Here is a 13,191-nt window from a genome sequence, read left to right on the forward strand (position 1 = left end):
AGGTTACATAAGGACATTTTCCATTAAATTAAAATTATTATGATCTGCTATATAAGGATTTTGTAAACTCAATGACAAATCCTTATACAGGGTGATCAAAGCGAAATTTCGAAAAAAACCCACGAAGTAAACTATATGTTTTTTTGGGTCTAGTTTTCAAATTTTTCACCCCCGATGCTGTATCTTTATTTGTGGCGGAGTTACGGCTAAAAACCCGATTAGGGTTTCATAAGGAACACTGGTTTTGACAATAATTATGAAAACTACATAAAAAATTGTGAAAAATGACGTTAACCCCGTTTCGATATCCCTAATATTTGTTTATCAAAGTTACAATTTTATCTATTCATGATCGGTTTTCAATATTAAAATTTCCACCAGAAATACACGTTTTGGGAGGTCCTCTGACTGCGAAAAATGTTATTTTATGGAGTCGGTAGAGTTGTGCTGTGAACGGTTCATATTATACCGCTATAAAATAAAAATGAGTTATAACTCGAACTTGATATTCCGTCATTCGGCACCTTTTTGGTGCCTAAAAGCTCTTGTTGCTTGGAATAAGTCTCTTTTGCAGATAACCTATAATTCAATAATTCACTCTCTTTTCTCTTAGTACGCCAACATATTCACCTTTGCTTTGGGCCAAGTTAACGATCTTTTTGTCGGCACATAGCCATACAAATTTTTTGTTTTACAGGAAGTGGTAAAGCGATTGCTGTACTTACCGATTAATGTTACTAATTCAAACAACCAAATACTTCTTATAAACATATTACGATGGAAACGTGAACATGGTAAATTCCAGAACAGAACTGGAAATAGTTAAATGCCCTCTTCAAATCATTGACTACTGCGCAAAATTCACCGTAATGGCATTCACAGTATTCATTCCTTCATCAGAGATTCAATAAACAAATTATGTAGAGATTATTGATTTTTACGCTTTTAATGTTGTCGGACGATTGATTTCTTTTATTCGACTTCCTCAGTGTTATCGTGATTATTGATCTGATTATTGAACAATCACCTTTGACTATATCATTTTTTCATTGATTTGGCAAAGGAGATACAATAATATGACTTGCCTGTTTCTCCGGTGTGCTAGACAAATGAATAGAAGGAAACAGAAATGAAAATTCCATCTAAAATAATAGGTAATTTCGTCTAAAATAAAGAAAGAACATAAAGGTATAAATGCCAGCCAGCCATATGGTGTAATCCGTGAAAATCTATCAATATAAGAAGAAGATGAGGTAAGCAATAAGTTTATACACTTTACACAGATATGGCATTAAAGGGATTCTTTTAGTGATGCTGTGTCAGCAAGCAGACGACCGTTTGGAAGACACTCCTTATAGAAATAAAAGATAGTACATTGTCCTCGCAGCTTGTTGGTTCTCACTTTAGAAAACAAGAAGAAGAAGAAGAAGAAGCGCTCTATGCCGGGTAGGGTCAGGTCATCCTTAACGGAAACTCCGGCCACTCCTTCGCCTAACGACATACTTCTAACTTCCTTAGTCTTACCAAACAAGCCTACCTAGCTGGGCTAATTAAAACAACTTTAACTTAAAATATATAAATTTAAATAATTTAAAATTTAGAGGGCCAACTTTAATTTATTTAGAAAAAATAATGATATAAGGATAAGACGTACTTTTCAACGGTCTAAGATTGATTTTACGATTAAACTAGAACCAGTGGTCTACCACCAATTTTAATGAGAAACTACGACCGGAATACACGCTTTCTGATCAGCCTCATTAAAAATAATAATATAAATTCCAATTTACAAACCATATTTACTACTAATTATCTACTTAACAATGAATTGCCATAGTTCCATAGTTTGTAAGGAATATTCAAAAAAAAGATATGGAACTATAAAAACAACTGACCAATTGATCGCGCAAAATATTCCCAAGGCCACCGTAGAAGGTGTAACCGAGTTCAACATTTCAAATTCAGAATTCCTTCCGATTCCACTCGTCTACAGCTCTCGTTCAAGTTACTTGCCGGAAGTATACGTTGTTAGATGATTTGTGGTTTTAGTGAAAAAAAGAAAAGAAAAATGCTCCAAATGAATATAGGTATTCATTTAAACAATCTAGCCCATAAAGGAAGTTTGAACAATATATTTGGTTATCGCACCCAATCAGGTCTTAGGCAGGAAATACTACTGAATTAATTTCTTGAGAACTCCTCAATGAACGCCTTCAACTATTTTCATTTAAATTCACTTTTAGGAACTCATTGGATCCTCTAGATTTACCACCACTGTCAGAATTTGATTTTTATTTTTTTCAGGAAATCTCTATTTAGTTTTTTAGAAGCTGGAGGAGACCTACGCTCCACGTCACCGCAGCCACAACAGGCTTATTGTGCCTTCCCTTTTTGAGTCTAATAGATGAAACCTCCCCTTCTAAAAAGGTTGAGGACCTTCCCTACCAGATTCAAGTTCCTTCTGCGCCACAATCTCCTTTGGTCTCAAAGTTCCAAAGATATCGTAGCGCAGTCTCGCTCGATTGCAACGCAATCCGAATAACTAGTGAGAGGCCGTTTCCTCCTCTTCCTGACACAATCTGCACAATCTCTATTTACAGCTACAATGGGATAAAAAGTGCTTAGGTCTACTTCAAAGGCACCATTTCAAAAATAGTGTATGATCAAACCAGATTAATGGGCATTACATGAGATGCTTAAATTCAGAATTTGCTAGAAATTGGTGTCTTTTTTTTCCTAATATGACAATTAGGGAGAATAAAGTGAGAATTTCTTTGTGATAACCCAAAGTTAATTTAATTTGAAAACACTTAACAAAATAAATGAAAACACTCAAAAAAAAACAAAAAAATAAAAAAGTGAATTAACCTAATTTTACTAATGTACGTAACTATGAAGGCCAGAAAAAGAGTCTCATTAATTTTAATTAACGACTTTCACAAATTGTACTTAATTAATAAAAATTTATGGTTTTATATATATATATATATATAATGATCCTAATAGTTGACTGTGGATATATGAAGAGAGAGCTCGCCTTAATGTTTCTTGTCACTTTATCACTATAGCAACGAAATACAACTTTTACAATTAATTATAAAAATTAAATTGGTGTAAAAACTTGATAAATATTCTGTTAAATGTAGTGCGCGTTTGTACGCATTGGTAATAAGCGCTTTGGACCCAAAGTTATAACAGTACCACTAACATTCTATACATTCATGTGTCTCTCTGTATACATGTTTAGTGTTTAGTAAGATTATTTAAGGAATGCAATAGGCTACTATGTCCTAACAGTGGCTCTTTGCGTGTTCACATTCGAGCGGATAAATTCTCTTCCTAAATGAAACAAAACTGTTCTCTATGTATTATATATATACACAGAGTATATATTCCTAGTTTGGTAGATAGACATCTATTTAGTAGTATATTCCATGCGGCTGTGGCGAGTATTAAACGTTTATAAAACTCATACTAGTTACGTACATAATATATACATGCACATACACCATCTTCATGCTGGATTATTTTGCCAGCTTAACTTGACATGTTCTTTTAATTGGCTTTTAAAGGTAGAAAACCTTCCTTCTCCTAGTTCTTTTTCTTCTTTTACAACTAATAGTTTGCAGAACGAACTATGTGAGGCTGGGTGGACATGAACATTATCAAAATTAACTACATCATTTAAGTCGTAAAAAAAAAAAATAGTTATTGCCTTTGGTAGAGCCAATGGAATTATATTAAATAGCGTAGAAAAAAAAAAGGTTACGACCGTATTGACTCACGATCTTGGAATGATTGATAACCTAATGGAAATCAAAATTTAATAGGCAATCGATTGATTGTTCAATAGTTACCATTGAAAGCAAAGCCGATTCACTGGTTTACTTATAAGACAAAATTATTTATTTCAATTGATTACAGGTAGTACGCAATTCAGATTAATTCCGTTTACTAGATCTCCGAGTGAAGCTGGAATCTGGTGGAATAGTAAAGTAAAGTAATCACCTATTTTTTCAGGCGGGGTTTAACGTCCAACTACCAATTAGGTGTCGCGGACGGAGGCGACTAGCAAACATACTTTACTGTAAATTTCTTTTATTAACCATTAAATAAAATCCAAGGCCTAGACCAGGGGAATCGAACCTACTAAACCAACAATACATCTTAGCATTGCGGGTTTAGTCTCTTAACCGCTCGGCTACCGTGGCGCCTTGATCTGGCGGAATATTCACATGATTTCTTGAATCCTGAACGGTTTTCTTTTTCATAACTTCTAAATGTTGGGTAACTTCATCGAAGGTTTACTATAATAAAAAGGACGAAAGCATCCTACAACTAGCCCTTTCAATAAAAATGAAGGTCCTCCATCTAAATAAACAGCATTCGGGCGCTAAATTAGAACCAAATTAATCATTTTAAAGATTCATGCCTCACGTCAAGCGATTCACTTCAAATAACAAACTTTTTTTTGATAATTTACTGAGATCTCTGCGTAGTAAATGAGAAATGGTAGTTCCAGTTCAGTGATTGACTTCAAAATCGAAACTGTTGAAACATCTTTAACCATCTTAATTATACCGCTAGTGATAGTACCAAACAAAATACAGTAAATTGATACTTTTCAGGGAAATCTAATTCCTCTGATATACATGTGCCAGAGTTTTGAAAAGAAAGAGGAATGTGGTTGTGGAAGCCAAGGCTCTTCTACGGCCATAGAGCCAGCCAAGAAGAAAATAAAGTCGAATATCACAGTGCTACTTTTTAAGCGGAAATCGAAAATTTTAATATGAAAGAATTTGTTGTAATCCGCAAACCCTAACACTATAGTTGTCAAGCTTTCCGGCGGATTAAAACTATTTTACAGGAAATGTCAAATAGTTTTAACTTAGAAATAACATCATCTTGCGGAGAAATATATTTATGAAATTATAATTGGAATTATTCTTCTTCTTAATGAAATATTAAATGAAGTAATGACGTTGTTTTTATTATTTTACACTTAACGCCGGAGATAATGGTGGCTGTGTATACAGTAGCTATTACGCGACCGGCGTATCAAGTCTGGAGGAAGCATGGAGGTCGATTAGCATAGTAATGCTAATAATAATAGGTGGCCGAGTAGCCTTTCCTTTATTCCAATCGCCGTACCCTCCTCTTGCGCGGCTTAACAGCAGGATCGCCTACTGTACTCTTGCTCACACACACACGGCTGCGCGAAGATGTGAACCTTGGCAGTCTATCTTACAACGGCAGCATCAACATCATCAGCGGACTGGTTTGCCTTACTTCATTACCACTCCTAAATACTGGCTGGCCAATAGTATCGCTTCACAGAGATTCAAATTATAAAAATATACTTCAATACAGCGGAAGTGGTGCATCTCTTTAAATCATTCTCTACAAATTTAAAATTTATTGGCTTACATTAAAAGAACCTTAATATTAGAATGGCTGGTTGGACTCTCTAGATTGCATTAATTTGACATTTTAAAGGTGCGATGCACTATCTGTATAATCACTCTTGGAAATTCGTATCGAATACAAATGATAGAAGTTAGCGTGCAAAGATATAAAGAAATCAAAAGGTAAAAAATTGTTAAAAAAAAGGTAACAATCATTATATTCATAGAAAAACTGGAAATAATTTGATGGACAAAATATCTGAGTCTTAGCTTCCTAAGTTCCCTTGATCTTTCGAGATGTTTTGTCCACCCACACTCACAAAATAAAAGAGCGAGATATTTTGTTCAGTCAAACTCTCAAAGTGAGAGTGTTTTGTTCACTCCACACTCACAAAGAAAGAGCGAGCGAGATTGTTTCGTATTCACAGCACATCAATAAACAAGTACATGTAAAAACTTCCGGTTTGTGCCTCAGTCGGTTATCCTGTTCTCTTTTTTTTTTGATATTTTGTTTATTTTCTCCTCGAAACACCCGTTGCTTAAATCGCTACATTTCTTGACGAGCTTTTAATGATATACGAGCTTTAATAAGCCTCCATTCTTAATTCCTTAAGTTTTACTATTACTTTTAATACCCTTGAAATTGGTTAGTGATTGAACTATACTCGTACGCTCGCATGTTTTTTTGATCGAGACCTGATCTGACGTCAAGGTAGCCAATCCAACTGGCAGAAATGACTTATGAGTTCTTTATTTTAATCGTGGGTTCCAAGTCTCTCGCCTATAAGCCTGTTACCGATTTTAATGATATACGAGCTTTAATAAGCCTCCATTCTTAATTCCTTAAGTTTTACTATTACTTTTAATACCCTTGAAATTGGTTAGTGATTGAACTATACTCGTACGCTCGCATGTTTTTTTGATCGAGACCTGATCTGACGTCAAGGTAGCCAATCCAACTGGCAGAAATGACTTATGAGTTCTTTATTTTAATCGTGGGTTCCAAGTCTCTCGCCTATAAGACTGTTACCGATTTTAATGATATACGAGCTTTAATAAGCCTCCATTCTTAATTCCTTAAGTTTTACTATTACTTTTAATACCCTTGAAATTGGTTAGTGATTGAACTATACTCGTATGCTCGCATGTTTTTTTGATCGAGACCTGATCTGACGTCAAGGTAGCCAATTCAACTGGCAGAAATGACTTATGAGTTCTTTATTTTAATCGTGGGTTCCAAGTCTCTCGCCTATAAGCCTGTTACCGATTTTAATGATATACGAGCTTTAATAAGCCTCCATTCTTAATTCCTTAAGTTTTACTATTACTTTTAATACCCTTGAAATTGGTTAGTGATTGAACTATACTCGTACGCTCGCATGTTTTTTTGATCGAGACCTGATCTGACGTCAAGGTAGCCAATCCAACTGGCAGAAATGACTTATGAGTTCTTTATTTTAATCGTGGGTTCCAAGTCTCTCGCCTATAAGACTGTTACCGATTTTAATGATATACGAGCTTTAATAAGCCTCCATTCTTAATTCCTTAAGTTTTACTATTACTTTTAATACCCTTGAAATTGGTTAGTGATTGAACTATACTCGTACGCTCGCATGTTTTTTTGATCGAGACCTGATCTGACGTCAAGGTAGCCAATCCAACTGGCAGAAATGACTTATGAGTTCTTTATTTTAATCGTGGGTTCCAAGTCTCTCGCCTATAAGCCTGTTACCGATTTTAATGATATACGAGCTTTAATAAGCCTCCATTCTTAATTCCTTAAGTTTTACTATTACTTTTAATACCCTTGAAATTGGTTAGTGATTGAACTATACTCGTATGCTCGCATGTTTTTTTGATCGAGACCTGATCTGACGTCAAGGTAGCCAATTCAACTGGCAGAAATGACTTATGAGTTCTTTATTTTAATCGTGGGTTCCAAGTCTCTCGCCTATAAGCCTGTTACCGATTTGCAATATCGATTGGACAAGAACGATTTTATATAAAGAAAATAGGAAAATGATGCATCAAGTCCAAGAGTATAGTACAACCTTCCACACTCGATCTTCTTCACCTCTTGCTTCACAAGTTATTAATAACTGAATTTTAAAAATATTTTGATGACATTTAATGTCGCAGGCAACACTTTTAGACATTACTTTCCCAGGGCAACTAATGGCACATTTCTACTGATAAATTAACAAGGAAAACAACGCCGGATATGCTGTTGACGTGTTAAGATAAAGTTAATGCGTACTTAGTAAAAATTCCACTTATTTTCGAAGGTAATTTCGGTTATTTTCCAGTTAACAAGATATATTTAGAACTTTCGAAGGAAAGATTAACTGAGATACTGTAAAAAAAACGGAAGTCCGAAAAAAAGAAACAGCGTTAAAAACTTTAATTGTGGGGGGGCTCATTGTAGCGCTTTTGAGTTGTGATGCCCCTGCTCCAACACCCACAATTTCAATTCGTAAAATTCATGTTATGGTGCTTAGGTTTCATCAATCACATCTACATTGCTTAAAAGATTAGGCCATAAAGATTCCGAATGTTTTACGAACAATAATGAATTAATTTACTGATCTGTGTACGAAATGTTCGGCTACATACTAACAGACACACGCCAAACTCACTGATCTCTTAAAAACAAATTTCTCATACTCAGCGAGTCCCGTCAAAACATGTGTTTCCACTAAAACTTCCATTTCTAGGATTTGAAACCACCTCCATACTCCTTTTGTTGTAGAAATGCTAAATGCCTGGACGATGATGGTCAATTTGGAATTTTCGTGGTAAGAATATTTTAGCCAATAAAAAAGAAAAAGAAATAAGTAACCAACTGGGGAAATTCTATATGGTTGCTAAACAGAAAATAAACGATGGCGTCACATAGGCGGCAAAAAAGAAATAACAATTTGGCAACAGTACGTGGTAGTTGTTACATAAGATTTTAAATTTACCCACATAGATGTACCGAATTGAGAGCCAATGAGTCGCAGTGATTCCCCAAATAGATTATCACCTTATTATAGCATTCAGTTGTTTAATTTGTTGTTTGTTGCTTGTAAATGCTAATTACTCTATTCTGGTTTGACCAATAGTATTGCTTAACGAAATTGAATTTTTTATACCGAATACAATTTAGAAATAACTTTAAGGTATTAATATGCTGTTGGCATATTTGAAACTCACTGACATTTAAATTGAGCCGAGATAAAATGGTAAGCCGAAACATTTTACCGACTTTTTTTTTAAACCAATAGTTAAAAATACATTTATCTCATAATCAAGAGTGTTCGAAACATTTCTTTCTTTCCAAGAAGCTTGGAGACAGCATGGATGATGTGTCCTGGGGTCAACACAGCAAGACTATGCTGCCTTGGCTGTATAAACGAAGAGCCAAAGAGACTGTGCTTGGGTAGGATTACTCTCATCCAGGCCCATTCACGGGACATAGTAGGATCAAGAAGCATCTTTACAAGTTGGGGCTTATTAGTTCGGAACCGACTCATACTTTATTACAATTTAAATTGATAAAAGTTCTTCTGAAATGATACTAATGGCTCTTACCAGCTTTGGAAATACATACAAATTTTGGCGAATTGAAACAAAGCAATCAATATTAGTTTTTGGGAAATTTACTTTGTGACTATACTGGGCCAAGATAGTGGCCTGCAGAGAGGTGTCAGTAAGAGGATGAAACGGCCTATTACTTGCTGTTCTATGAATCCTTTAGTTCTTTGAGACCAAAGGAGATAGTAGCGCAAAAAGAACTAGTGGGAAAAGTCCTAAACCTCTTTAGTAGGAGAGGTTTCGTCTACTAGATCCAGAAGGGGGAAGGCCTCTTTTGGCTGCGGTGCCGCGGGGCCTTGGGTCCCGCTCCTCTATTTAATCTTAATCCCTTTCCAGAACCTGTCTGGTCTAATCTTTTAAGCTGCGCAGAAAGACTGCGGTAAAAGAAAGTCACCGTGTGATCGCACCAGATTATTTGAACGGTTTTCTGTCCAGCTGTGAATGTTTAAGATTTTGTGGTCATCGATGGCTGTGCTGTTACAAGATAACAAAGGGTCTTTTAAACTTAATTGTCTTCAGATTGTTGGCTAAATAGGCAGTGGCTGTTAAAAGCGATTTATGCTAATATAAATTTAGCTAAGTGACTTTCGGCAGTATTAGAACGTTAGGAGCATTTTTCTTTTTTAATACTGTCGATTCTTTGATTCAGATTCTTCTTTTGCAGATTAGCTGGAAAAGAGGTGCTCCTCTTTGGCTCTCTGAATTATTGGGGTAGCTTGGGTGAGGGCAGTGTATTGGGGAAAACCCAAGAGAGCTTTCCGTATGTTTCGTATGATTTTTCACCATTTCAGGTATTTTCCATTTAAAATAAAATGTTCTTATTATAATATCAGTGATAAGAATAACGGCTGGAAGTTCGCATCCACTTCCTGAACTGCTGCATATCAGCTAACCTTGTTCTCTTACTCTCTGCATGTCCCGAACTCTAGCTGCGTGCCTATGTCGCCAAACTATTGTCGTGATCCCGGGACATTAGTCTATCTAATTACAACAAGAATTACTGCCTACCTTCCGAACAACACGGAGAGTCTTTTACAATTAGCATTTATATAGAATATGCTAATTTCCTCCCCTCCGATGGCGGCCTGATATTCTTTGGACTTTGGGAATTGGATAATGTGTTGGCCGCAATTACCTGCGCAGGTGAGAATAAACTATATATACTTTTTCTCCATTTTTTTTTTAACATTTCTCTTTAGGGATTTTAAGGATTAAATAATAGCAACAATAACAATAAAAAAGAAAAAAAAGTTGCCATTATGACCACGAAAGCCTGTTTTATCGTATAAATTGTCAAACGAGAAAAGAAAATATTTATTGTGTCTCCGTTGGCAGGTCGGAAGTGAGATAAAACAACTTTCTGTTTTCAGAAAGCTAATTCATAATTCATAAAAAATATTTTTATAAAGCGACTCATACATTTATCACCATAATTATAACAGTTTTAATTGAAATAAATACTTCTGAAATGATACTAACGGCTCTAACCACCTCTGGAAATAGATAAAATTTTGGCGAATTGAATACAGGGCAATCAATATTAGTTTTTATGGCATTTAATACTTCGTGACTACTGGGACAAGATGGTGGCCTGCAAAGAGTAGTAAATTACGTACTGCAAAATAATCTTCTTCTTTTTTTTTTTTGAGGTTTCGAGAATACGGAATTTATTATTTTTATTTTTCTTCTCAGAATGGCATCCGGTTTTGAAACCAATCATAGAACATGATTATATGCTCGTTTTATTTCAAAATTAATCGGACGATGCAGTAAGTATTAGAGTAAACGCTTTTTGCAATAACAGGAACAAAGTGGGAGTGTATTTCAGCTTCGTCTAAAACATAAATCAGGGTCTTCGGGACCACACAATGTATCTGAAATAACTGGGAATGTCTGCTGGCTCTGCATTACGCGCTAGCAATGCTCTCAATTACATCCTCAGACACAGTTCCTCATTGTTCAGTCATAGTGGTCGAATTGTTCTGAGGCTCCTCTTCTTCAGCCTGACCTCAAGTACACTCTAGCATTTAACTGTCACATAAAAGCGATAGACCTGATTCTCACTAAGTACACAGACTCTTCAAGCTACATACTTAAAATAGGGATCAAAGTTAGCCGCTTATAAATTCAAATTTGAAGGCCAATTGTTGGGGAAGAATTTTCTAAAAAAGATTATGCGAATTGGTGATTTGCTGCACCAAGGCAGCAAAATTGGACACATATTTCCCAATCATGATCTCAGATGTTGGTAGACAACGTTGGCAACTCTCAACTGATGATGGCCTGGTCCTGAATTACCGTCATGAACTCCAAGGTTTCTCCTTCAGAAGTGGGCTCACCAACCATGTGCCAGCAATAGACGTTTCTTAGTCCACAACTGGCAGGTTAAGATAGTTGGCATGCTTTCTAAGTTAGGGCTTAGACCCCATATTTGATAATTGCAGTTACTATACTCCTAGCAATGAGATTTTAGCTACAAGTTAAACAGATTTAACTTAGAATCCGCTGCACTCCATGCCGGTTATCCTCCAAGTATCTTTTTGTACCGGATTATTGTGTAGGCCTGAGTCTCCTTCATTGTTCGGCAAGATAATTCCTAAATAGCTTGCGGTACTCAGTCATTTCGATCCTAATACTTCATTCCTGTCTTTGTTAATCAGTCGCGGATGATGACAGTACATAAAACCATAGTTACGAAGGATCAGAGATCATTGAAAATTCTTTTTGAAAATCAATTCCCATGGAAAAAAGTTCAAATGAAGGCGATTTAGCAAAGTCGTACAAGAGACTCTAAAATCAATTTTCTTTAAGCTTTGAATTTAGTGACATTAACAACAACAAAAAGGAGATTACCCATGCTCGTCACAAGAACAATTTTCAATAAAAAGATCCGTAGATGTTCACCTTAAAGTGAATAGAAAACTAAGTAAACAAAAACAGATAATAGCAAACAGAACTAGGCCAAAAAGAAGAAGAAGTGGACTAACAATACAATGGTATGGAGACATTAGACGTATTTCTTATATCAACAAGCACAAGCCACCTTGTAAAGTCTTGGGGGAAGGCTGGCTGTTGACCAGGAGAAAGGAGGTGAAGAAGAAGAAGAAGAAGAAGAAGAAGCGTGACAGAGCGTAGAGAATCAATGTGGAGTATGTGCTAGGAGTTCTTCAGCAGGCAGCAGGTCCGATGTTCACGAGCCGCCCGCAGTCTCCAGTTTCATGTGCTCAACTATAACATTATTATCTACAGCGTTTTTAGAATTCTCCTGATATGATACTTCACTTTCTTCTCCGCAATTGTTATCGTTCTTTTGTCACCTAAGAGTGGATCAGCCGAAACAACGTCCACAACTAGAGCTACACAAATGTGACATTTTTTTTTGCATGCTTATTTATGAGCGGAAGAGCTGCCAAGGGGACAATACCACTGTGGCGTTTTTTCTTTCCTCTCTTCCTTCTCCCTCTTCTGTTAACGGAGAGTTCTGCACAGCAACCACAGAAATCAACTATGCGCCCGCTGGCATCAGATGAGACCACCCAACCAACAGAACCAATAACTAATGAAACCATTCCCATTTCTGGATATCCAGGTAATTCCTAGGATGCAGCCAGACTAATCACTCCCTGTGCGGACCCACTTCTTTTCTCCAATACTCTCCCCAGGATATTCTTTGATAGATAATCCAAAGTGTACAGAAATTAGAAGATTCTAGGTTCAGAAACATGCTCCTCTAATCCTGGCTACTACTCAGCATCTCCAAGGAAGTATCAGGAAGTAAAGGCGGCAGCTAGGCACTGATCACTTCCTAATGCCAACCATACACCTTCCTTCACGTACTCTGATGTTTTGAGTATGTCAATATATCCTTGAGACCCATATCTATGTGAAAATCCAAGGTTGTAGATAGCAATTTGTTAGGAGAACTAAAAGATGTAAGAGGTTATATTTTCGCAAAGTTAGTTTCGTCTCTCTTACCATTTATTTACGAAACAATTTATATACGATTCTTTTAGTGTTTTCAAAACATTTTTAAATTACTAAGCTTTACTTAGACCTTACTTAAGGCTTAATCAAAGCATTTATTGATTGGCCATAGTTTATTTATTTTACTATACGGCCTTACATCCATCATGTATTTGTATTTTAATAATTTCTTGAGGGAAATTACGAGAATGAAACACATTTTGCAAGGAATTCCTTCACGCATACA

General features: G+C 36.0%; 1 protein-coding gene across 3 annotated transcripts in view; it reads right to left on the reverse strand.

The window, feature by feature from the left end:
- Positions 1–13,191, reverse strand: part of MESR6 (misexpression suppressor of ras 6) — a 906,147-nt gene that overhangs the window by 549,474 nt on the left and 343,482 nt on the right. The gene's annotated exons all lie outside the window — the stretch shown is intronic.

Source organism: Rhodnius prolixus, unplaced genomic scaffold, assembly GCF_049639745.1.
Source record: "Rhodnius prolixus isolate KJV_2025 unplaced genomic scaffold, Rpr scaffold_1, whole genome shotgun sequence".
NCBI classification, from domain to species: Eukaryota; Metazoa; Arthropoda; class Insecta; order Hemiptera; family Reduviidae; genus Rhodnius; species Rhodnius prolixus.